The following is a 23,608-nucleotide window of genomic DNA, read 5'->3' as shown; positions in this document are numbered from 1 at the left end:
AGAGAAAAAGGCTTTGTGTGGTCAAATAGGCCACACCATCTTTAGTAACTGAATTGTTTAGAAACCCTTACTATAGCTCTGATTAAAAATATACTCACTCAATATAATTTGACATGTTTTTTGTTTACATCTACAACATTATTCTTTAGCTAAAATACTTAAAATAAAACACTTTTATTCCCCCCAAAATCTGAATTTAGTTTCTTAATTTTACAATACTTTAATGTAATATTTTATAGGAGGGTATGACCAGTGTTCCCATACGGTAAAAAAATATATTTTAAAATACATTTTGAAATATATTTCAAAATATACAAAAAATGGCCAAAAAATATATGTGCTAAAATACATTTTAAAATATATTTATATATTTAAAATGTATTTTAGCACATATATTTTTTGGCCATTTTTTGTATATTTTGAAATGTATTTCAAAATGTATTTTAAAATACATTTTGAAATATGTTTATGTATTTTGAAATGTTTTTTAGCACATATATTTTTTGGCCATTTTTTGTATATTTTGAAATATATTAATAAAATATATTTCAAAATACAATTTAAATTTATTTAAAATCATTCAAAAAAATATAAATTTAACCCTTCATATATTTCTAAGAAAACACATTCACATGTAACATCTGAAAGAAATCTTTATTTGATGTTTAAAACATACATATAGCATATCAATCAAGCAAGGAATATTCATTTTATAAGTTTATTCTCATTACATACTCAAACATTCTAAAAGAAACACACACACATATACATATATGTGTGTGTGTGTGTGTATATATATATATATATATATATATATATATATATATATATATATATATATATATATATATATATATATATATACACACACACACACACATATGTGTGTGTATGTGTATATGTGTGTGTGATTGTATGAACATAAGTCAGCATACTTAAAATGTAATTTCTTTTCCTTTTCCAGCAGTCTCAGTTCCCCCAGCTTTCACGGCAATCCTCAAAGCCCTTCTGGACACGCTGGGAAACCCCTTCCTTACCGCCACTGTAACAAACAAAAGTCACAGTTCTATTACTTTTATCAGAGTTAAAATAAAAATGTGATTTATGTTAGCTGGCTTCATTTAGCAAACAGATATTTCTGTTTATATAGATACAGATATTAATACAGATATATTTTACGCATAATTTTACCTCTTTTTTTTCCTAGATGGGAAGTCTATCCAGTTCACATTACAGTAATGCTAACACCCCTTTTGGTCGTCTCTCCTTACCTTCCAGCATTCATAAATCTGTTGACCTTCTTTGTCTGAGACCAACCACTACAATGCATCATCACCTATTTGTATTGGTAACTTACTTTACAACCTATTTTAATGGTTGCAAAGTAAGTTACTTGTGCTGTATGCAATTTTAGATACACAGAAAGTCTTCACTTACTATATATGGCTGTCATAGTGTCCTTATCAAGGGCAGTTCTTCACTCTGCGCCGATGTCCGTTTTGCTCTGTCCTCCTATAAAAAGCATGAACATTTGAGTGTTTGACTAGTTTTAGATTTCCAAAAATTTGATATTTGTACAACTAAACATTTGAACTACAATATATGCTATTGAGCGATACTTTTATGGGTAATTTTTGGTAAAGAAACTGGTGACAGAGTTGTAGGCTTTTTAAAGTACTATTAGCTAACCATTTGAACTGACTTTCAAAGCTGATTACCTTTTAAATTGCTGTGGATCAAAACCTCCAGTGGGAAGGCGGCCATTAGAAGAACACGCACCATTGAACCTGAAAATAACAAAAACAAACAAAAAACAGAACAATATATAGATACTGTTTATATAGGGTAATAAATCTCTTCTGAAGCAATATAGTTCATTTTGGGTGAAAAACAAAACATTCCTCTAAAATATATATACTGACATCAGCAATCAACATCATGATTGTAATTATTTCCTTTTTAGTACATCTACTGCTGTTTGCATGTGTCAAGCACTACGACTGTATCTATGCATATAAATTCACCATATATATCCAGCAAAAATGTTTTGTTATAGTCAAAAGGAAAACAAACAAAGGCATTCAATCAGAGGTGAGAAATTAATTGGGAATATGAATTATAGGTGAACTATTCTTTACCTACTAGCAATCAAGCTTCTTTAACCAAGAAGCTTGAAATATTTGAATGTAAAATAAAATAAATAAATAAATAATAATAAAAATAACATCATGTAATTAAAATGCACAACTTACATTAAGGAAATCTGCATTTGTATCCACAGGCTAAAAGTAAAACAGTAAATGTGTTAGTGATAGTACAGGTATTTGTAAAAAAAAAAAAAAAAAAAGAGGCAGTAACTGTGACGCTTCTAGTGGGATGCTAAATGCAGAGATTTATATTTACAGTATAATACTGCATGTACGGGTAACTGTGTTGTGAACTGTAACTGAATATTAGAGAATCTCAGAGAAATTAAATGTATTTATTTTTTGAATTTATCAATCATAAAACCGTCTGTTTTGAAGGCCTGTTACGATAGCGACTTTTTGTTGGTCGGTATATTGCCCCATAAACAATTGCGACAAGTTATGTCATTGTCATTTTAAGACCATTTTATGTCTTTGAATGTATAATCATAATATAACACCATAATAATGCAAGATCTACACACTTTCAATTGACAAACCAACATCTAATTCTTAAAGTATTTAGATCATTGAAATTAGGAATCAAAATATTAGATACCTTAAAAACTTGAATAAATAGTAAATTTTCTAACAAATAGAAAACAATGTTATTTAATGTTATTGTTTTGTTATCATTATATTTTATTTTTGTAAATATAATGGCGGATAAATTACATCATCAACAATTATTGAGGTCATGTACATGTATTGTGTGTTAAGTCGATATATCGATTATTGTGATAGGCCTACTGTTTTGGTATCATAACGAGCTTGTCAAACATGCATGACCACTAAACAATGTCTAAGCAGTAGTATTGGTCTGAATGACAACAAACATAACTAGTGTTTTGGAAAATCTGTTAGAAAACAGTTATTTCAATAATTATGATTAGCATGTGACACAGACACCGCATAAAAAACTACAACAACAAATACTTACTTTAGGAGGATGGGGGAGGGCAGCATGAGGTTGAGACTTTGACATCTGTAAAAAACAAATTCATGTATTACAAACAAGTCACTTAAAAATACATTAATGTGGCAGACTGTTCCCTGTTCAGATGCAGTGTATAAGCACAATCAGGGCTGTCACAACAATGGGGTGGGGCCAAGTGGCTGCAACCCTAGGTACAATGTGCAGGTATATATAATTACATATAATATATGTGAATAAAGCAAGAATCTGTTTAGGTTAGTCACTGTGCTGACTGATGCTTGCTAGGTTTATATGATTGCAAACTGCACAAAAACAACAACAGCAACAACATTAATGACAATGACAAACAAAATTACTTACATTTATGTAAATCTCACATTAGGAAGATCTGCATTCGATTTCATGGGCTGAAATAAATAGGCAGAAACATTACTGCTAAAAAAATAAAAAACAAAAACTCTAAAAAGCCTAAAAATGACTTAAAAAGCAAGGAAATGTGGAACATTGTAATTAGCGAACATTAATAAAGCATAACTGTTCTTTGTTTCTAACCTTGGTGAGTACTCTGTAGCCAGAAGGAGAGGTAGGATTTCTGTGAAAGCCAAATTAAATGTGAATAGGCTTTGATAGTTATTGAGAAGGCAGAATAATAAGAAAAGGCAAAAGTACGTCACAATATAATTAATTAAGTTACATATTTTGATTACCAAATTATGGAAGCGTGGAGCTGCCACCCAGGCAAAAGAAAAATAGAGCTGTATCACGTTATGACGTGAAATGTTTATTGTTCTAACATTATGCTTTTCATGTTTGTATAATATAATATCAAGTTATTATAATATACATAATTGTCACGTTCGCACAATATTGTACGGACGTGATAATTATGTACATTTTTCGTACAATGTTGTTCAAACATGTTGTTCAAACATGATAGTATATTGTTAGAACGATAAACTTTTCACGTTATAACGTGATATACTTATATTTCTCTTTTGCCTGGGTGGCAGCTCTACGCTTCCGTTCCAAATACACGAGAATAAAGTAATATTATATGGGAAAAGGCACCTGCTAGCTTGATGATGGAGGCTTCTTAGACTGGCCACCCGCCTTGGCTTCTTGTCGCCACTCCACGAAATAAAGGTCCGTTTCCTCCATGCCGGCTAATTATTCATCCTCATTAAAATCTCGTATATGTTCAGTTGGCAGAATTGAGAATTTTACATCTTCCAACCACTTAATTAACGCGAACATAATCGGCTTGTTTCTTCCCGTCTCCTGTATCCGGCCGTTCCTCTCGCTGTCAGATTTCGCGCCTCAGAGACGTCGTTATTTTTCAAAAAAAAAAAAAAGAAGAAAGAAAGAAAGAAACAGCAACAACTACTAAAGAGAGTTTTTGCACGTTCATTGCACATTTGTGGGAATGTTTAAATATTTAATTTTTATTAATTACTTTTCATTATATCTTTATTTTTTAAACCACCGTGGCAATGCGCATGCGCATACACTCCTGCACGCAAAGGGCTTTGGCGTTGACGTAATGTCGCAATGCATTGTGGGAGCGCAGCACCATCTTGGCAGGTCACGAATCAAAACAAGATTGCTACGAACCATTCTGAAACGTAGCTCAAAAGAAAATGACGGTATAGAGACAGATTCTGTCCAGATGCAAAGAGACGGTACTTGATTGTTGAAATGTGGACCCGTATGAAATGGCTATTTTTAAGCCTCCACGTTGTGAGTACGCCGTCATTCAAGCAAAGGTAAGTCAGCTTGAGTACTGCGAGTAAAATGCGTTTGATTCCCCCCAGCATTCAAATTAGTGCTAGCAAAAATTCATTCGTGAGGGGGAAATTACAGTGAGAACATGTAGAGGCTCTGTTAGAGGGATAACATAGTGAGTTCAGTGCATTGATGTGACATTGTCCTGAAGGATTTAGTTATTCTTTATGGTTAAAGAAATTTCCCTAATTAATTCATATTTATTATAAATAATCCTAATTACACATCTTGCTTCCTTGTTTGTGTCCTGTGTCACTAAAAATACATTCTGTTTTAGTTTTATACATTGATTAATGACCTGCAGAATCTGCTTGTCATATTAGGTGTCCATAGTTGTCACTTAAAGTCGAACTTTATGTTTTCTCCCTCTTGAAAGTGATTACATCCTTGCATTACATACTTTAGGTTCATTTTTTGCTGATAGGTTTCTAAAAAGAAACATGCAGATTTAGAATATAACATGCAGCGTTCTATAGATGGATACATAAAAACACTTTATTTGTTACATTTATGATAAATGGATTTGAAAGTAAATAAAACACATTTGTGTCGGACTTGGCTTATTAAAGTTCTTGTCTTTAAATGAACTTTGTCTGTGTGTGTTTTAGGTCCTGCACTCTTAAAGACTGAATTGCAGCATTGCAGCCACAGGTCATTGTGAGCATCACAGGGAAGGTTGAAGCCGCCCACTGCAGCTGTATGGCTAGAGTCGTGGAGACTTGCAGCCATGTCACTGCTCTTCTGTTTAATGTAGAAGCAACAGTGAGGATCTGTGGCACAAGGACTGTTACAGATGAACCTGCATACTGGGTTTTGCTGGGTAATATGACCAAGATACAGCCAGAGGTTGGCCATAAGATAGACTTCTCCTCTTCAGCTGCCCAAAAAAAGGTTCTTGATCAAAACATAAACAGACCATTCGTTGTGACAGGTAAAAGAAGCCATCCTCAAAAAAGAAAAGTTCCACCTGCTACTGTGGAGGAGTTGGATCAACTGATGGGACAATATTTTTCCAAGCATAGTTCTGTTCTGAATAACCCATAATGTTTTAATTTAGGGGGCCATGTAAATACTTTGCATTTACTGAATATGTACTTACTAAATACCACTGTTCAAAAGTTGAATAAAGAAACAAAGAAATGTTTGCCTATTTTTAATTAAAAGCACTTTGTCGAACATCACATCAGTTACAATGTAGAAAAAATGTTATGTATAGTTTACAAATGACAAAATGTTCACATAAAATCATGACAGCATTTGTATAATATCACCCACTACTAGCATTCTGTAATTTACTGTCTCTTTTGAAAACTTATCACTACATAAACAGCACAAGACTTAAAAGTATTTAACAAGAGCATTTTTCCCTGGTTTTACTACCACACTGGGGCACATGTTCACCAAAACGCAGCAAACCTTTCCCATCTTATCCAGGAAGGTCACCTTTTTACCCTCACATGGAAGAAGTAATCTGATTGGCATGGTGGTATGTAGCATGTAGTTTGAAGCAGGGATTTCGTAGTGCCCCATGTGTAGTGTTGGAACCCAGTCAGGATTTGTTTCATTCATTTCATAGGCTGGTTTGTTGCAATAATGCCAAATAATTAGCAACTCTATAAATAGAAGGTAGTTCTGCATGTTTGTTCTAAGTTTGTGCTATTGAAAATAAAATTAACAGGCTATAAATAATAATATGAACTTATTTAGAACTTACCTGAATGAAAATACTGGAGCACACCAACAGATATCTGTGGCTGGTAGAGAACTGAATATCAGCTCGTCTCGCAGCTGCTATCCAGGCTAGACGCCTTCTTTTGGTAACATCCAACACATAAGCTCCCTCATGATGTTTCCAGGTGAGGAAACAATGAAAAGAGAGCCTGTTTTCAAGCTTATTCCTTTGTCGGTAGTGCAATCTAACATTACAACCGACCACACAGCAAGCATTTGTTTGGCCTGCTAATATGGCGCCTTGACCAAAAATCCTGGCTACGCCCCATCCCGTAAGATCACGCTCCAGAGCCCTATTAACGTACGGATCTAGAAAGAAGACGCTGCATTTTTAACTCTGAGGGAGATGGAGAATGAGCCTATTTCCAAAACAGTGGAGTGTGTTCCTTTAAGTACTAAATTGTATATATTGTCAAAAACTAAAGTGTACATAGCAGTTGTTGTATCTTGTTTACTGTATCACTGACAGATAATTTCAAAGTCAATGAACGCTACATTATAGTGAGATATTGTGTAATGTGAAATACTGTAAGCAAATGAATAAACAACCTAATTCGTGATAGACCTTTGACTCTGTTTTGTTTGAATCCAACTGTTTTTTGCAGATGTGCATAAAACATGTTACTTTTAGTATTGTTATCATTATCATCATTATTGCACTAAATATATTTTAAATAAAGGATACTTTGATATACATTCTACTGTAAGGTTGGAAATGTATTTTCTTCACCCTAAAATATGTTTTGAAATGTATTTTGGTTTGAAAGAAATATATTTTCAATTTCAAAAATATATTTTTTTGGAGCATCACAAATACAAAATATATTTACCATATATTTGAAATATATTTTGGCCAGGAAAAATGTATTTTTTTACCGTATGGGTTGGGGAGTAACGGAATACATGCACCGCCGTTACGTATTTAAAATACAAAATATGAGGAACTGTATTCCGTTACAGTTACAGTTTAAAAAGGTGGTATTTAGAATACAGTTACATTGTTGAAATAAATGTATTACATGGTGGTATATCCCTGTTTCATATTGTCGTGGGTCAGGACTGTTTGGGTTTTGTTTGACATGTTCTGTTGTTCTGTTGTTCCGTTACGGTTGCCATGGTTATAGGGTGACCCCCACTGTGTGTTTCCTGGGTGAGAGAGCGCCTTTTTGTTGTTGTTGTTGTTGTGCTAAGCTAATAGGCAGAATGCTACAGGCATAGCCCTAAAGAATGTAGCCTCATAGGCAGTGTAGTCCGTGCTGCAGGTAGAATGGACTACCATACCCGTTATGTGTCTGTGAGCGAGGGAGGGAGAAAAAGGAAAGTGGAAAAGTACGAGCTGTCACCGAGCAGAAACGGGAGCTGGAAGCATGTAAATATAATAATAACCACTGCAGCCAAGAAGAGTGCCTGACCAGCCCAGTTGTAAGTAAGCTATTAAGACTCGACTGTACACCGTGTTCGTGTTTTCCTCCGAAAAAATAAGTTCCATTGGAGCAGCCTTTCAACGCCTCTCTCTGTCTCTCGCTAGCAAAGTTGACCCACACAACAAAGTAAAGCTATTTTTCGGCTACGAGCCCGACACGGAACCGACGTATTAGCCAGAGGTCCCTTTATTTATTTATTTATTAACCTTTATTTAACCTTTACTATGGGTCGGAGCCGCGAACCTTCAGTAATATTAATAAATCACATTCATGTAGTTGTAAACAGCATGATAATATATTAAGTAATCCAAAGTATTCAGAATACGTTAATCCCATTGAGTAACGTAACGGAATACGTTACAAAATACATTTTGGGGCATGTATTCTGTAATCTGTAGTGGAATACATTTTAAAAATAACCTTCCCAACACTGGGTATGACCTCATATGTGAGACCATATGCATATATGTTGGCTCCTTCATTGTTACATTTGGAGACATTCTGAGACAGACAACTTCATTTAGAGCTTCATCATCATCATCATCATCATCAATACATCAATAATTGACTTTGAATTAAGTTCAGCACCTAAACAACAATCGCAGTTTCTCACCTGGCCCATTGGGAAAATTAATTCCCCACCCCTGATCTATAGCGTTCTTTAACATGATAAAAAACAACAACATTTAAATTATATAATTTGCTTATGCACCTTGGATTGTTATTCCATTATACAACACACCAACCATCTATTAACAATCAAAAACGCACCAGTAATTTGTGGTTGGTGTATTGTTTTATTACCATAAGTCTGTCTAAGTTTTATTTTGAGTCAGTCTCATACATGCTATCTTGCTATCAAGATCTATTTTGCTTCATACACTATATTACCAACTGATGTATAATTAAACAGTCCCCTGCAAATGCATTTCCCTTTTCTGATTTAGCCTTCTAAGTATGAAGATAATAAGAATTATAATGTCAATGAGCAGGAACCTACTTATAACATTTATGTTAGTTTTGTTATTCTAAATACATAGTTTAAATGTTTACATGTACACTGTATTACTTCGCAACTAATATCAATACCAGAAATCCTATATAACTATATAACGTAGTCTTTTACATATCAATATATTTTTTATTAATGTTTAATAAAGTTACACTGTAATGAAAAAAGTACAAGAATGTGTTATTATGTTTATATTATACATACATACAAATGATTAAAGGAATTTCTTCCTTAATAGCATTACAGGGATAATTCCGACTTTCTCTTTGACTTGTTAGATGTCACATGCAAATACATGATGGCAGCTGTTTAAATATGGTAAACAAAACAAACAAAACAAAACTCAGTGGAACTATTATTTTCTAGTCTAAAGTTTGTTTGTTTTTTACAGTCATTGTTGCAGTGAAAAATAACAATCATGTCTGAATTGCAGGCTCAGAGTACATTGCAGTAGCTTGCATCACAGTCAGGTCATGCACCACTAATTTTTTGTAGACTGTAACTGTGTGTTACATATCAGATGATGGCATTTTAACTAAATTTCATCCCCTCTCCTCGTTTGAGAAGATGGCAAATGAAAAAATATGTTGTTGTTGCAAATAAATAAAAGATTTTATTGTGTATATGTTGACATGTAATTATCTAGTCACATACAGTATAACGTTGACTCTAAATGACCGTACACTTATATCTTCCAATAAATGGTATTAGAGCCCAGCTCAAACTTTTTATATTTTGTAAGCAGTGTTGGGAAGGGTACTTTTAAAATGTATTCCACTACAGATTACAGAATACATGCCCCAAAATGTATTGTGTAACGTATTCCGTTACGTTACTCAATGAGAGTAACGTATTCTGAATACTTTGCATTACTTAATATATTATCATGCTGTTTACAACTACATGAATGTACTATTGCTGTGTGATTTATTACTATTACTGAAGGCTACTCGCCATACCAACTAGATTTTTAAATCTTAATATAAAATGAGTAACAGTAGGGTGGACATTAGGTAAGGCTGCACTTTTTGCAGCGATCTCATATAGAAAACTATTCCGCACGTATAAAAAACAGGTCTGCGGCTCCAAACTGTAGTAAAGGGACCTCTGGCTAATACATTGGGTTCGTGTCGGGCTCGTAGCTGAAAACTAGCTTTACTTTATTGTCTGGGCCAACTTTGCTAGCGAGAGACAGAGAGAGGCGTTGAAAGGCTGCTCCAATGGAACTTATTGTTTAATAGCTTATTTACAACTGGGCTCGTCAGGCACTCTTTTTGGCTGCAGTGGTTATTATTATATTTACATGCTTCTCCCGTTTCTGGTTGGTCACAACTCGTACTTTTCCACTCTCCTTTTTCTCCCTCCCTCACACTCACAGACACATAACGGGTATGGTAGTCCATTCTCCCTGCAGCACGGACTACACTGCCCATGAGGCTACATTCTTTAGGCCTATGCCTGTTACACTCTGCCTATTGCCTTCATATTAAATAATTTTTTGAATAATAATTTTGAAAAATATTTCTTCATGTCATTATGCGGGCCGCAAATGGAGGTGACATGGGCTGAGATTGAGACACGGGCATTAGAGCCTCTTAATGCGTGTTTTGTTTGGGTTTCCACCAGCGTGGAATTACCAAATATAGAGAGGGCATAGCCTAACATATGAAACATGTACTCCATTTATTTAAACAATGTAACTGTATTCTAAATACCACCTTTTTAAATGGTAACTGTAACGGAATACAGTCACTCGTATTTTGTATTTTAAATACGTAACGGCGGTACATGTATTCTGTTACTCCCCAACGCTGTTTGTAAGTTTGATAACAATAATGATACAGCCTGGTAATGTTTTAAAATATAGTTTGATATGTGTCTCTTCAACTCTGCAACTCTGACTAGAAATTAAAAAAAGCTGCACCAGGAAACTTGGGACGTCCAAAACATTATAAAAGCATTAGGAAATAAATCGCTACAAATAGTAACTGTAACAAGCACATCTACTTTCTAGTGCTATTTGTTTATATTGGCTAATGTTAACAGAAAGTACCTTATGGATTATGGCTATATGGCTATATTTCCTTCTTTATCCACTTTTCTATTTACTAAAGCTCTGTTTAAAAATACACCCAATATATTTGACATGTTTTGTATTTACACAGTAATGCTACAGCCTTTTTTAAAGTATTTCTTAAAATATTAATTCCCCCAAAATTCTGTATATAGTTTCAGACCTGTTAGTGCCATCATTGTTACTTTTTAAGCCACTTAAAGACAATTTTACAGATATTTTCAAGCTAATGATTTAGGCTAATGTTGCGAGAAATTCAAATCAATTACACCACTGGTTTGGGGCATTGGGAATTCATTAAAATGGGCTAATAATTGTAACTGTAAGAAGCACATCCACTCTCTTGTCCTTTTAGTTTATATAGCCTAATGTTAGCAGAAGTTATATTGTGGCTTAAGCTATATTGGTCAAAACATGAGTCATTATCAGCTGATAATCTATAAATGAAACCAAATTAGGTAGCTAAACAGGTTTATGATATTAAAACAAAGAGGGAGAAAATATTTTTGCCTGAAACTGGTACCTTTAGCAGCGCTACTCATTTATTTACTTTATGTCCTATGCACCTATGAATATTTAAAAATGACCTTTAATGGAGCTCCCATTTTAGAATGAATGAGACGAACACTTAAAACCTTAGCTATAGTGTTTTTCCATCATCAAACTAACAAATCAGCTCACTAGTTAAAGACAGCAGCAACGACAGCTAACAACTGTAAACCTGTGGTTCAAAAGGTTATAAGAAGTGATTTAGTGTTTCCTTGAATCTAAGACATCAATTTAACAAAAAATCCTTGCATCAAATTCAAAATGATCTGATATTTTTCAACAAATAATAAAATGTCTTACTGATATGTTATGTTTTCGATGTTCTGTTCTTATTCATATTCTTTTTTTTCCTTTATTTTATTTTATTTTTTACATTTTACATTTTACACAACAACCTAACGCTTTTGGAATGGGGATTGCAACTTTTTAAGGTGAGTCTGTAACATTTCCAATTAAAAAAAACCCTAAAAAACCCCAAAAAGGTCATTAAGGGATGGCGGCTGGTGGGATCGGGGCTTAAGTAATTCTCAATATGATTTTAATTGAATATTAAAAATATTACTTGAAAATGTTTGTATTGTAATCATCTTTAGTCATAACTAAAATTGAGACATCTTAAAATTGAGTTACAGCTAGAGGTGTAGTTTATTGTTCAGTAATTACTTGAAAATGTCACAGTTTCACACTGCAGATGTGTAATTATTTTGTCAACAAAGGTCTCACATTAGCTGTCACTTTTAAAAGGCACGCTTATTTGTTGTAAATCTGAGTAGGTGTCAGTGTTTTTAAATTTTAGAATTTAGAAAGACTTTACTTATATTAAGAAGAAAAGCCACATGCGGGAGACTTGGATATTTCTTGGCTGCTCACCTTCTAACAATCCCCCCCACCCCACTTCCATCCAAGATGTAAATGAGAAACAGATGTTCAGGAGGTTGGGGGGCATTGAGGAGAATGTGCTTTCATGAAGACCTTAGGCTTAGAAGAACCAGAAAATCCCAAACTTGGATCATTTTGGGCTGGCTTCTTTGCACTAGACGCCATCCAGGGAAGTCAATGGAGATAGAAACGGGTAAACTAACAGACAGGCATATGGACAGATGTGTACAGTAGACAGAGAGGGAAGTGTGCACATAATCCACCCTGAGAGAGAGGATCGCTCAACTCCCAAGAGGCTTATCTTGGTCAGATCCTGTTGCTTGTATGGAAACTCGGATTTCGGTCACATCGTCCAGTGTTTTAGTGCCACCTCCACCCCACCCCCTTCACTCATACTGACACACACACGCACCCTCCCACCCCCAATGACCTGGATTTGACTGGCTCCTGCCTGCAGTATCCGCCCACATTGACTTCAATGGGCCTACAGTGCTTACTGTTGGATGCTGTAACTGACAGGGAAATGGGTCTTTCACTTATATTGTTTTGTAACTTTTTTTTTTGTAACCGGATGAACAAAATAATTAGTAGCAGCTTTTGTAAAATAGAGCCTGCAAGTTGCAAAAGCAGTAATACCATTTGGAGTACCTCAAATCACCTAAGAAGTAATGGCAATCGCAATGGTAACAGGTAATTTAGTAGTAATAACACCATAGGCTAACAGTATGATGACAGTAATATTATGTGAGCTTCAGCTAAGTTGTACCAACAGCTGGTAGCAGTACCAGTGGAGAAGCCAAACCAGTTTGAAAGTTGAGGCCAGGTAGATACTATTACTTAGGGTAGGTATGGCATGAACCTGTGGCAAAGATGTTTTTAACAAATAACAAAAAACAAAGTTTAACTAGAAAAATTGGAGGCAGCATAGTAACATGGTGGTTAGAGCACAGTAACCTCTGCAAGATGGTCCTGTGTTCAAACCCACTGGTCTTTGTATGAGGACTTTGCATGTTCTCCCTGTGTCTCTAAGTACTCCAGCTTCCTTAAGCAGTCTGAAAACATCCATGTTATTTAATTGGTTATTCTGAAATTGGCTGCAGGTATGAATGTAGAATGAATGGTTGTATGTCTCTCTGTGTTAGTCCTGCGCACCCCGCCTCTTGACCAGTGACAGCTGGAATAGGCTTCAACCCAACCATGAGCCTGAACTGGATAAGCAAAAAAAAGGAAAAGGATGGCTAGAAAAAAATTGCAGTTGCTGGATGTAACCCCAGTTCAATGAGTAATGATGATAGGGTTTCATGGCAGTGAGAACTGTGGCCACCACTTGGATCTGCTCTGAGTATTGTTCATAGGAAAAATAGTGTGAGCTAATAAGAACTGATCTGATGTGTTGCAAACACGTCCTGTCATTTTGTTGTGTCTCATGCTCCTTATCACTAGAATGGGTTTGCTGGGAAATTTAGTGAATTCATTTTCTTATATGTAATCTATGAACATGTATGCAGTTTTACAGCTGCTTTGCAAATGTATAATGGGTTAAGTTTAGATTATTACATCAAAGTAGTTTGTAACTTTCCTTCACCTCCAACCAGTCGTGCCAGATGGCTGCCTTTCCCAGAGCCTGGTTCTGCTGGAGATTTCCCTTCCCAGTGCTGCCTAGTGCTTGCTCATAAGGGATCATCTGATTGTTTGGGATTTTCTCTCTAATACTGTGGGGTCTTTACCTTACAGTATGAAGCACCCTGAGGCAGCTGCTGTTGTTTATTTGGCAGTACATAATTAAAACGGAATTGAATTGAATACATTTATACGATTTCGATGCCAAACTTATTTAAACTTTAAATTATTTTAGAGATCTGTTCTGATCCCAAATCACAAAAATAGTTCTTATTGAAAGTCGAAATCTTATTAATAATGGTCTCAACAGCAGTACCCAAGTGGTTTTAGCTATTACCTACCCATACCTGACATTGAGTGTATGCATAATTTTGCAGATAATGGTTTCAGCACTAACATCATAATGTTTTTTCTTTTTCTATTTGGCACATCTGTATTATTTTATTATTGAACATAAGCATAAATAACCTCTTTAACTTGGATTGTGTCTGTAGTAGGATGGAGGGATTACTTGTTGAACTCAGGAAAAATTATTTTAAACTGCCATTTAACTCTTTGTACACATGTATCATTTCCCATAGGATCATGTCACAGTTTTTCATGTAGTGTTCTAAAGACCTGTGGTGATCCTTTTTTCTTTTTTTTTTTTGGAAAACAAATGCTCCACTTGCTTTCTAACAGTGTCAGAGCTGTTAGGAACAAGAACCTATCAGGTATTCCTGGTCCCAGAAGTGACAGCTGTGATTAGATGGATCATATGTAATGCCAGGCCTCTTTAGCTTCACCCCATCATTGCTGCAGGCCTAATAATGAGGTTATTGCCTGTAATGGTAGCCTGCCTTTGTCCCCTCTGTTTGTTATCACTTTAGCTGTGTCTGGCCAGGGGCATTTACATTTTGGGTGTTATCCAAGGACACTCCAACAAAGTGCAACAGTACAAGAAACCTCCATTACTAGATTATCAACAATGCAAGCAACCAACAACTCAGAATACAGAAGGTCCCAGCATCAGTAGCTCAAATGTGTGACAAAGGAAACCTTGTTTGGCAATAACAGCTGCAGAAGAAAACAGAGAGCTGGTGTTAGCTCAGATACCCCGAGGCCCTGATTCTCAGACTCTGGACCTGCTCCTCCTTCATCTCCCCGAGTAACACATGGGGTCAAAGTGTTAGAGGGGAGGGGATGTGTGTACTAGAGAACATATGTACCAAATGGTTCATTCATTCACGGGTTTGACCTTTTCTTTTTTTTTTTTTTATTAATTATGTGTCAGTTTTAATTAAGAGTGCAGGGTGACATGTTCATGTTGTCTGATTTACTGGCAATAATAAAAATAAAGCTATTTAAATTAGATGCATATATAATAGATAATTAGTGTGGGGCTGATGTTTAGTATGAATATTGTCAAAACAACCAATGGGGGTAACTCAACACCCACCACTGATGGCGGTCATGAAAGCAAGCAGAGAAGGCAGAATAGGCAGCGCAGGCAATAAATGCTTAAAAATGCTTGAAATGTCACGAGGTAATATGAATTCAAATGTAACTAAACTCTACTGAAAAAGCAACTCAGTCTTATAGAAATGTAACTGTTATTAAGAACATTGGTGGTGTTAACTCATTGTGAAGCACTAGTTTAGGCCATATAGTGTCCAGTTTTTAAACAATTAACCAATAATCAAATCTTTCCTTTCTTTCTATTGTTGTACAATGATGTACAAACTGTAACGCCATCTAAGGAAAAGTCATTGTTTTTGGATATATGTATATGTATATATAAAACACCCAGCACGCCCCTGCGGGCGGTTTATCCTTCAAGCTCGGGTCCTCTACCAGAGGCCTGGGAGCTTGAGGGTCCTGCGCAGTATCTTAGCTGTTCCCAGGACTGCGCTCTTCTGGACAGAGATCTCCGATGTTATTCCCGGGATCTGCTGGAGCCACTCGCCTAGCTTGGGAGTCACCGCACCTAGTGCTCCGATTACCACGGGGACCACCGTTACCTTCACCCTCCACATCCTCTCGAGCTCTTCTCTGAGCCCTTGGTATTTCTCCAGCTTCTCGTGTTCCTTCTTCCTGATATTGCTGTCATTCGGAACCGCTACATCGATCACTACGGCCGTCTTCTTCTGTTTGTCTACCACCACTATGTCCGGTTGGTTAGCCACCACCATTTTGTCCGTCTGTATCTGGAAGTCCCACAGGATCTTAGCTCGGTCATTCTCCACCACCCTTGGGGGCATCTCCCATTTTGACCTCGGGACTTCTAGGTTATACTCGGCACAGATGTTCCTGTACACTATGCCGGCCACTTGGTTATGGCGTTCCATGTATGCCTTGCCTGCTAGCATCTTGCACCCTGCTGTTATGTGCTGGATTGTCTCTGGGGCATCTTTACACAGCCTGCACCTGGGGTCTTGCCTGGTGTGATAGACCCCAGCCTCTATGGATCTTGTACTCAGAGCTTGTTCTTGTGCTGCCATGATTAGTGCCTCTGTGCTGTCTTTCAGTCCAGCTTTGTCCAGCCACTGGTAGGATTTCTGGATATCAGCCACCTCCTCTATCTGCCGGTGGTACATACCGTGCAGGGGCCTGTCCTTCCATGATGGTTCCTCGTCTCCCTCCTCTTTCTATATATATATATATATATATATATATATATATATATATATATATATATATATATATATATATATATAACTGGCTGCACTCCACGAGCATCTGGCAGCACAAATGAACCAGCTGCTAGTTGACGAGAGACACCCGGAATGGCTAACCAAAGGCCGGACAGTCCTGATCCCCAAGAAGGGACCGGTCCCATCCAACTACCGACCAATAACCTGCCTCAGTACTACATGGAAGCTCCTGTCAGGCATCATATCGGCTAAGATGAACAGGCACATGGGTCAATACATGAGCGGGGCACAGAAAGGGATTGGCAAGAATACCAGAGGCGCAAAACACCAGCTACTGGTAGACAGAACAGTCAGCCGGGACTGCAAGACCAGACTGACCAACCTGTGCACTGCCTGGATTGATTACAAGAAGGCCTATGACTCATTGCCCCACAGCTGGATACTGGAATGCCTAGAATTGTACAAGATCAATGGGACCCTAAGAGCCTTCATCAGGAACTCAATGGGGATGTGGCGTACAACACTAGAGGCCAACTCCAAGCCCATAACACAAGTCACAATCAAGTGCGGGATCTACCAAGGAGATGCTCTGTCCCCACTGCTGTTCTGCATAGGCCCGAACCCCCTCAGTGAGATCATTAACAAGACTGGCTACGGATACCGACTATGGAACGGAGCAGTTGTCAGCCACCTCCTGTACATGGATGACATCAAGCTGTATGCCAAGAGTGAACGAGACATCGATTCACTGATCCACACTACCAGGATATACAGCAATGACATTGGAATGTCATTCGGGCTGGAGAAGTGTAGTTGGATGATAACAAAGAGAGGGAAGGTAGTCAGAACTGAGGGGATCAAGCTACCAGAAGGCAACATTGCAGATATAGAGGACAGTTACAAGTACCTGGGGATCCCGCAGGCGAATGGGAACCATGAAGAGGCCGCTAGGAAAGCTGCAACCACCAAGTACCTGCAGAGGGTCAGGCAAGTCCTGAGGAGTCAGCTGAACGGTAAGAACAAGATCCGGGCCATCAACACGTACGCCCTGCCCGTGATCAGGTACCCAGCTGGTATAATAAGTTGGCCAAAGGAGGAGATAGAAGCCACTGAGATAAAGACAAGAAAGCTCCTTACCATGCATGGAGGGTTTCACCCCAAGTCCAGCACCCTGAGGCTGTACGCTAAGTGGAAGGAAGGGGGCCGGGGACTGGTGAGTGTCAGCACCACAGTCCAGGATGAGACAAGGAACATCCAAGAATACATTGGGAAGATGGCCCCAACTGACCGAGTGCTCAGTGAATACCTCAGGCAGCAGAAACCCAAGAAAGAAGAGGGAGACGAGGAACCATCATGGAAGGACAGGCCCCTGCACGGTATGTACCACCGGCAGATAGAGGAGGTGGCTGATATCCAGAAATCCTACCAGTGGCTGGACAAAGCTGGACTGAAAGACAGCACAGAGGCACTAATCATGGCAGTACAGTACAAGATCCATTGAGGCTGGGGTCTATCACACCAGGCAAGACCCCAGGTGCAGGCTGTGTAAAGATGCCCCTGAGACAATCCAGCACATAACAGCAGGGTCCAAGATGCTAGCAGGCAGGGCATACATGGAACGCCATAACCAAGTGGCCGGCATAGTGTACAGAAACATCTGTGCTGAATATTGCCTGGAAGTTCCAAGGTCAAAATGGGAGACGCCCACAAGGGTGGTGGAGAATGACCGAGCTAAGATCCTGTGGGACTTCCAGATACAGACGGACAAAATGGTGGTGGCTAACCAACCGGACATAGTGGTGGTAGACAAACAGAAGCAGACGGCCGTAGTGATCGATGTAGCGGTTCCGAATGACAGCAATATCAGGAAGAAGGAACACGAGAAGCTGGAGAAATACCAAGGGCTCAGAGAAGAGCTCGAGAGGATGTGGAGGGTGAAGGTAACGGTGGTCCCCGTGGTAATCGGAGCACTAGGTGCGGTGACTCCCAAGCTAGGCGAGTGGCTCCAGCAGATCCCGGGAATAACATCTGAGATCTCTGTCCAGAAGAGCGCAGTCCTGGGAAGATAATGCGCAGGACCCTCAAGTTCCCAGGCCTCTGGTAGAGGACCCGAGCTTGAAGGATAAACCACCTGCAGGGGCGTGCTGGGTGTTTTTTATATATAGGAAATAGTCCACACTTTATTAGGTACACCTGCTTACAACCACATGTAAGCAACTCAGTGCATTTAGACATAGACACAGTCATGAGGACCTGCTAAAGTTCAAACTAAGCATCAAAGAAGAAGGGTAATTTTAGTGACAATGAATATGAGGCATGTTCTTGGTCTCAGTATTTCAGATTTTCTGTATTTCTGAATATATATTTAGGATTTATAGAGAATGGACTGAAAAAGAAAGAAAAAAATCCAGCCAGCAGCTCTCTGGTTGGAAATGCCTTGTTGACACGGGGTATGAGAACAAAGGCTAGACTGCTTTTAGCTGATAGGAAGGCAACAGTAATTTAAATAGCCACTCATTACAACCAAGGTGTGCAGAAGAGCACCTCTGAGTGCACAACTAGCCAAACCTTAAAGTGGATTGGCTACAGCAGTAGAACGCCATATCAGGTACCACTCCTGTCAGCTAGGACAGTAAAAAGTGGTCAGACAGGCTCACCAAAATTGCACAACAGAAGATGGAAAAATGTTGCCAGGTCTGACGAGACTTGATAGCTGCTGTGACATTTGGATGATAAGGTCTGAATTTGCTGTAAATAACATGAAAGCACAGACCAATTCAGCACCAGTGGTGCTGGCTGTTGGGGGAGTTTTTTTTTTTTTTTTTGGCCCAACTGAGCATTGTTTAGAAGCCACAGACTACCTGAGGGTTGTCGCTGAACATGCCCACCCATTTATGACCAGCAACATAAATATACTGAGCGTCTGATGCCAGTTACCAGCAGGATAACGCATCATGTCACAAAGCCCAAATAATCCCAAAGTGGTTTCTTGAATGTAACAGTGAGTTCGCTGTACTTAAATGATCTCCAGTCCAACCTCCAATCCAACAGAGAACCTTTGGGATGTGGTGGAACGGGAGATTCAGTTCATGGATGTGCAGCCAAAAAAACCTGCAGCAACGTTGTGATGTGATCATATCAGTATGAACCAAAATCCCAAAATAATACTTCTAGTACCTTGTAGAATCTATGACATGAATATTAAAGTTAGTTCTTGAAGAATTAAAGGAGGGTCCACCCTGGTACTACCAAGGTATAGGCTATCTAATAAAATGAGCAGTAAGTATACTTAAGCTGAACACTGCATACTGAATAAATTTTAGCTTAGAAAATAGTTTCAAGATTATATAAAACTTGCTTTGTTAATATGACACCCACGGAGATGAATTGTAAAAAGGAGAAGAAAAGCAGCAGGTTGGTGTGTATGTAGGAGCCAGATAACAGCAACATGTGTGAACAGAAAACCATAAAACACAGCAAAACTAAGACGACAAGTAATGGCGTGTAGCGTATGTACAGATTTAGCAGCAGGTTTTACTTTCCTCGGTCCCATATGTCTCCAAAAATATCGCCTCCAAATCCTGATCATTCTGCTCTTGTAAATACAGATTTCCTAACATACAGTAGCCCTCCGAAAAGAAAGTTGGATACAATTTGTCAAATACTGTCAGGAAATATTCAGAGACAGAAAATAGTAGTATAATACGAAGTAGAGGTTTGACAGAAAGTATGTGCAAAGCAAGCCATCCCTGTCAGCCTGTCATTCCTACGAAAGTGACATCGCTGACAGGCCAGGAAAACATGTTCCCACATAACTTCAGAGTAATCACAAATCAAAGCTTCTGTTGTTCCTGTCTGTGTGCTTGTTTGTGTGCACGTGCGTGTGTGATTACTTCTGCTTTTATGTTGAGTAATTCAGAGATTTCATTATTGTGTGCATTGAAAGAATATCTGGAGCAGGTCTTCATTCAGCCTATCATTTATTCATTGACATGGATTTTTCAAGCAGTGGCTCACCTCTCACTGAGCAGGTGTTGAGTACCATCTCGAGCTGCCTTGATCTTAAAAGACAGAGGACCTGATGTTGAAAAATAAATTCTCTATCCACGTCGACCCTATGTTGTGAGTTACTGGCTTGAGGGGCATTTAATTAAATCAAAAACTTATCACTCACGTTTTAATTATTCTGCCATACATCTCAGGTTCACTTATGACTTAGTGCCATCTAGAGGCTAAGTTGGGTGAAACTATAACACTGATTTTAGAAGAGCGAGCAACATTTGTCTTCAGTACGTACCACACAGCTTTCTTTATGCAGTAACACAAAAAGACTGACAGCTTAAAAACCAAGTGAAGAGTATTGAGAGAAAACACTGACTCATTCTACTTAAAAAATATGGCCAAGTATGATAAGATGCATTTGTGGGAATATTTATTAGGGTAATTAAATGTTGGAGTGGGAAAGCCATGCCAGAAACATACCATTATATCACTGCATTTAAGTTTTCTGCCATTTTTTTTCCCTTATTCTGTACTCATTTTATTAACCTTAGTGCAGTTTCATCTTACTCTTATTTTTAAAGACTGGTCTTTGCATATGCAGTATGCACAGTGTCCTGAACTGCCACAACATCAAAACCAGGTGAAGCGAAAACTGCTGCAAATCCCAGTTCTCCTGGGAATCACTGTGTCTTGGCATTCATGTGGATGCTCCTTTAACGCTCACCCTAACTGCAGACCAAGCAGATCCCCGATCTCCCAGCCAGTAGCCCCACCCCCCCACGAATAGGACAATATGGCCATCTACACTGCAAAAACTGCCCTGGAATAGCTTAAGGACCAGCCCTAGGCTTTGACCTGGCCTCCAGACTCCCAAGATCCCAATCCAATCAAGGATCCATGGGATGTGGAAGAACAAGCCCGATGTATGGATGCCTCGACCCCATAAACCCAAAGGACTCAATGTGAGCCAATGACACCACTAGGACATCACCAGAGATTCTGTGTCCCACTGTGGTGGCTCGGATCTGTGCACGAGAGAGACCTACTCAGCAGTGGGCATGTGGTTGTAATAATGTGGCTGATCGGTATATGAATACCTTTGTTGAAAATGTGGGGGAAAAACAAACAAATAAATAAATAAGAAATAACAACATAAAAACAAGCATACAAAAAAACCCATATAAATGTATTGTGACATATATGTGAATATATCATATATGTCTATATGATATATTATTATGCTAGTCATTATTAATACTGCATTGTCAGTGAAATGTAGCAGTAGTAGCACAAATACATCTAAACGATACTTCTTTCCAGAACCTGCGAGACAGACATTTTGGTGTGGTTCTACTTTGTAGTGTTCTCTTTACAATTGCATGTATTTTGTTAAAGATGACTCTCATATAATGGGTTAATGCAGGTATACTGTATACAGGATAAAAACATGAATCAGACTCTTAATAACATTGCCATCAGACCTCTAGATCCTCCCTGATCCTGTCTCTGAACTGTTTCTGTCTGATCCCATTTCTAGTTTGTTGTTTTAGATCCTCAGTTAAAGAAAACATCCCCGGACTGCTGAGAACAGGCAGTCAGGAAGCTGCGAGGCGGTTTCCTGGTTTTTGGGTGACTTATTCTCACGCAACACATGTGGCGGCTGGTCCTCGTGAGGCAGAGGGGTCCTCCCCTGCAGGTCAGGTTACCCAGAGCAGCCAAGGACTAACCACTACCATCTGGCCTTACCTTCCATGTTCACTGCCGCTCCAGCTCTCAATGGCTTCCACATGGCGCCCCGTCATCTCAGACATAACCTCTACAACAAGCAAACACACAGAAATACACATTTATATAACCAGTGCACATAAAAACACACAAACCCAGGCACATATGGTACAGCGACATGTAAACACACAAACACATAAAAAAGCCCTAGTGCCTTACAGAAAGTAGAAGCAACACTTTTTATGTAAAAATACACTAATAAGTTGACAATAAAGACAAATATGCATGAATTTAGCCTTATAAATCCATGCATACACTATGCAAACACGCATGTGCACACACTACACCGTGTGCAATTCTTTGGCATGTATCCAAAAACTGCGTACGCAGACATGTTATGTCACATGCACTACCCACAGACACACGCAGACATGTGCATATAACCCACATACAGCACATGTAGGTGTGCACGCTTGCACAGGCACAAAAACGTTCAGATAGGCTCACACGACTGCAGGGGTTTGGGGGAGGGGGATGGGTAGTGAGGGGCTTTAATCAGGAAATTCACCTCGAGGGGTTTCATCTAAGCAGGACTGGACGCTGCTCTTCTCCCTGCTTCAACACAATGAATTGAATCACCGAGACAGCCAGTGCTTGAAAGCCTCAATCCGCTGTCAATAACGCTAATGCTATCACAGGTTTTCTGTGAGCACTGTAATCTATTATATGGTTTCATATGCAGCATGTGGACCTGAATTCAGCCGCATATGAGACAGACACAACCATTATTCCCTGTTTGAATGAATCAAAGCATGCAGTCATTTAGACTTTTTAGAGGCATTTTGTTGGAATTAAAAGATTCTACATTAGATTTAATGAGACGCAAGTTTTAATTCACACACAGAAAATATAAACACTCAAAAATTCGGCCTACTATTGACAATTATGTGTTTTAACTGGTAATAAATTGTGTGCCTGTTTGGATCACATAATAGAACAAAGTAATAAACTTTACAAATGAAACCAGTAAGTATTTAATTCTTGTAGTACTAAT

At 38.3% G+C, this 23,608-nt stretch overlaps 2 long non-coding RNA genes across 6 annotated transcripts; one reads left to right on the top strand and one right to left on the bottom strand.

Moving 5' to 3' along the window:
• Positions 1-855: 855 nt before the first annotated feature.
• LOC308408368 lies at positions 856-4,326 on the bottom strand. Of its 5 annotated transcripts, XR_013973782.1 has the most exons (8): positions 4,192-4,326; positions 3,676-3,715; positions 3,484-3,530; positions 3,127-3,171; positions 2,253-2,282; positions 1,719-1,787; positions 1,438-1,512; positions 858-1,042 (listed from the first exon to the last, which is right to left on the bottom strand). It is a non-coding gene; the product is annotated as an uncharacterized lncRNA (long non-coding RNA). The 5 variants fall into 5 exon arrangements; XR_013973781.1 differs by having other exon boundaries at positions 856-1,042; positions 3,484-3,715; XR_013973784.1 differs by lacking the exon at positions 4,192-4,326 and having other exon boundaries at positions 3,676-3,907.
• A 423-nt stretch (positions 4,327-4,749) lies between these two features.
• LOC308408370 lies at positions 4,750-6,045 on the top strand. Its single transcript, XR_013973786.1, has 2 exons — positions 4,750-4,886; positions 5,514-6,045. It is a non-coding gene; the product is annotated as an uncharacterized lncRNA (long non-coding RNA).
• The last annotated feature ends 17,563 nt before the right edge of the window (positions 6,046-23,608 follow it).

This window comes from Rhamphochromis sp. 'chilingali', assembly GCF_963969265.1.
Source record: "Rhamphochromis sp. 'chilingali' genome assembly, chromosome: 13".
Classification (NCBI taxonomy): domain Eukaryota; kingdom Metazoa; phylum Chordata; class Actinopteri; order Cichliformes; family Cichlidae; genus Rhamphochromis; species Rhamphochromis sp. 'chilingali'.
This window is presented reverse-complemented; position numbering and strand designations above follow the sequence as displayed.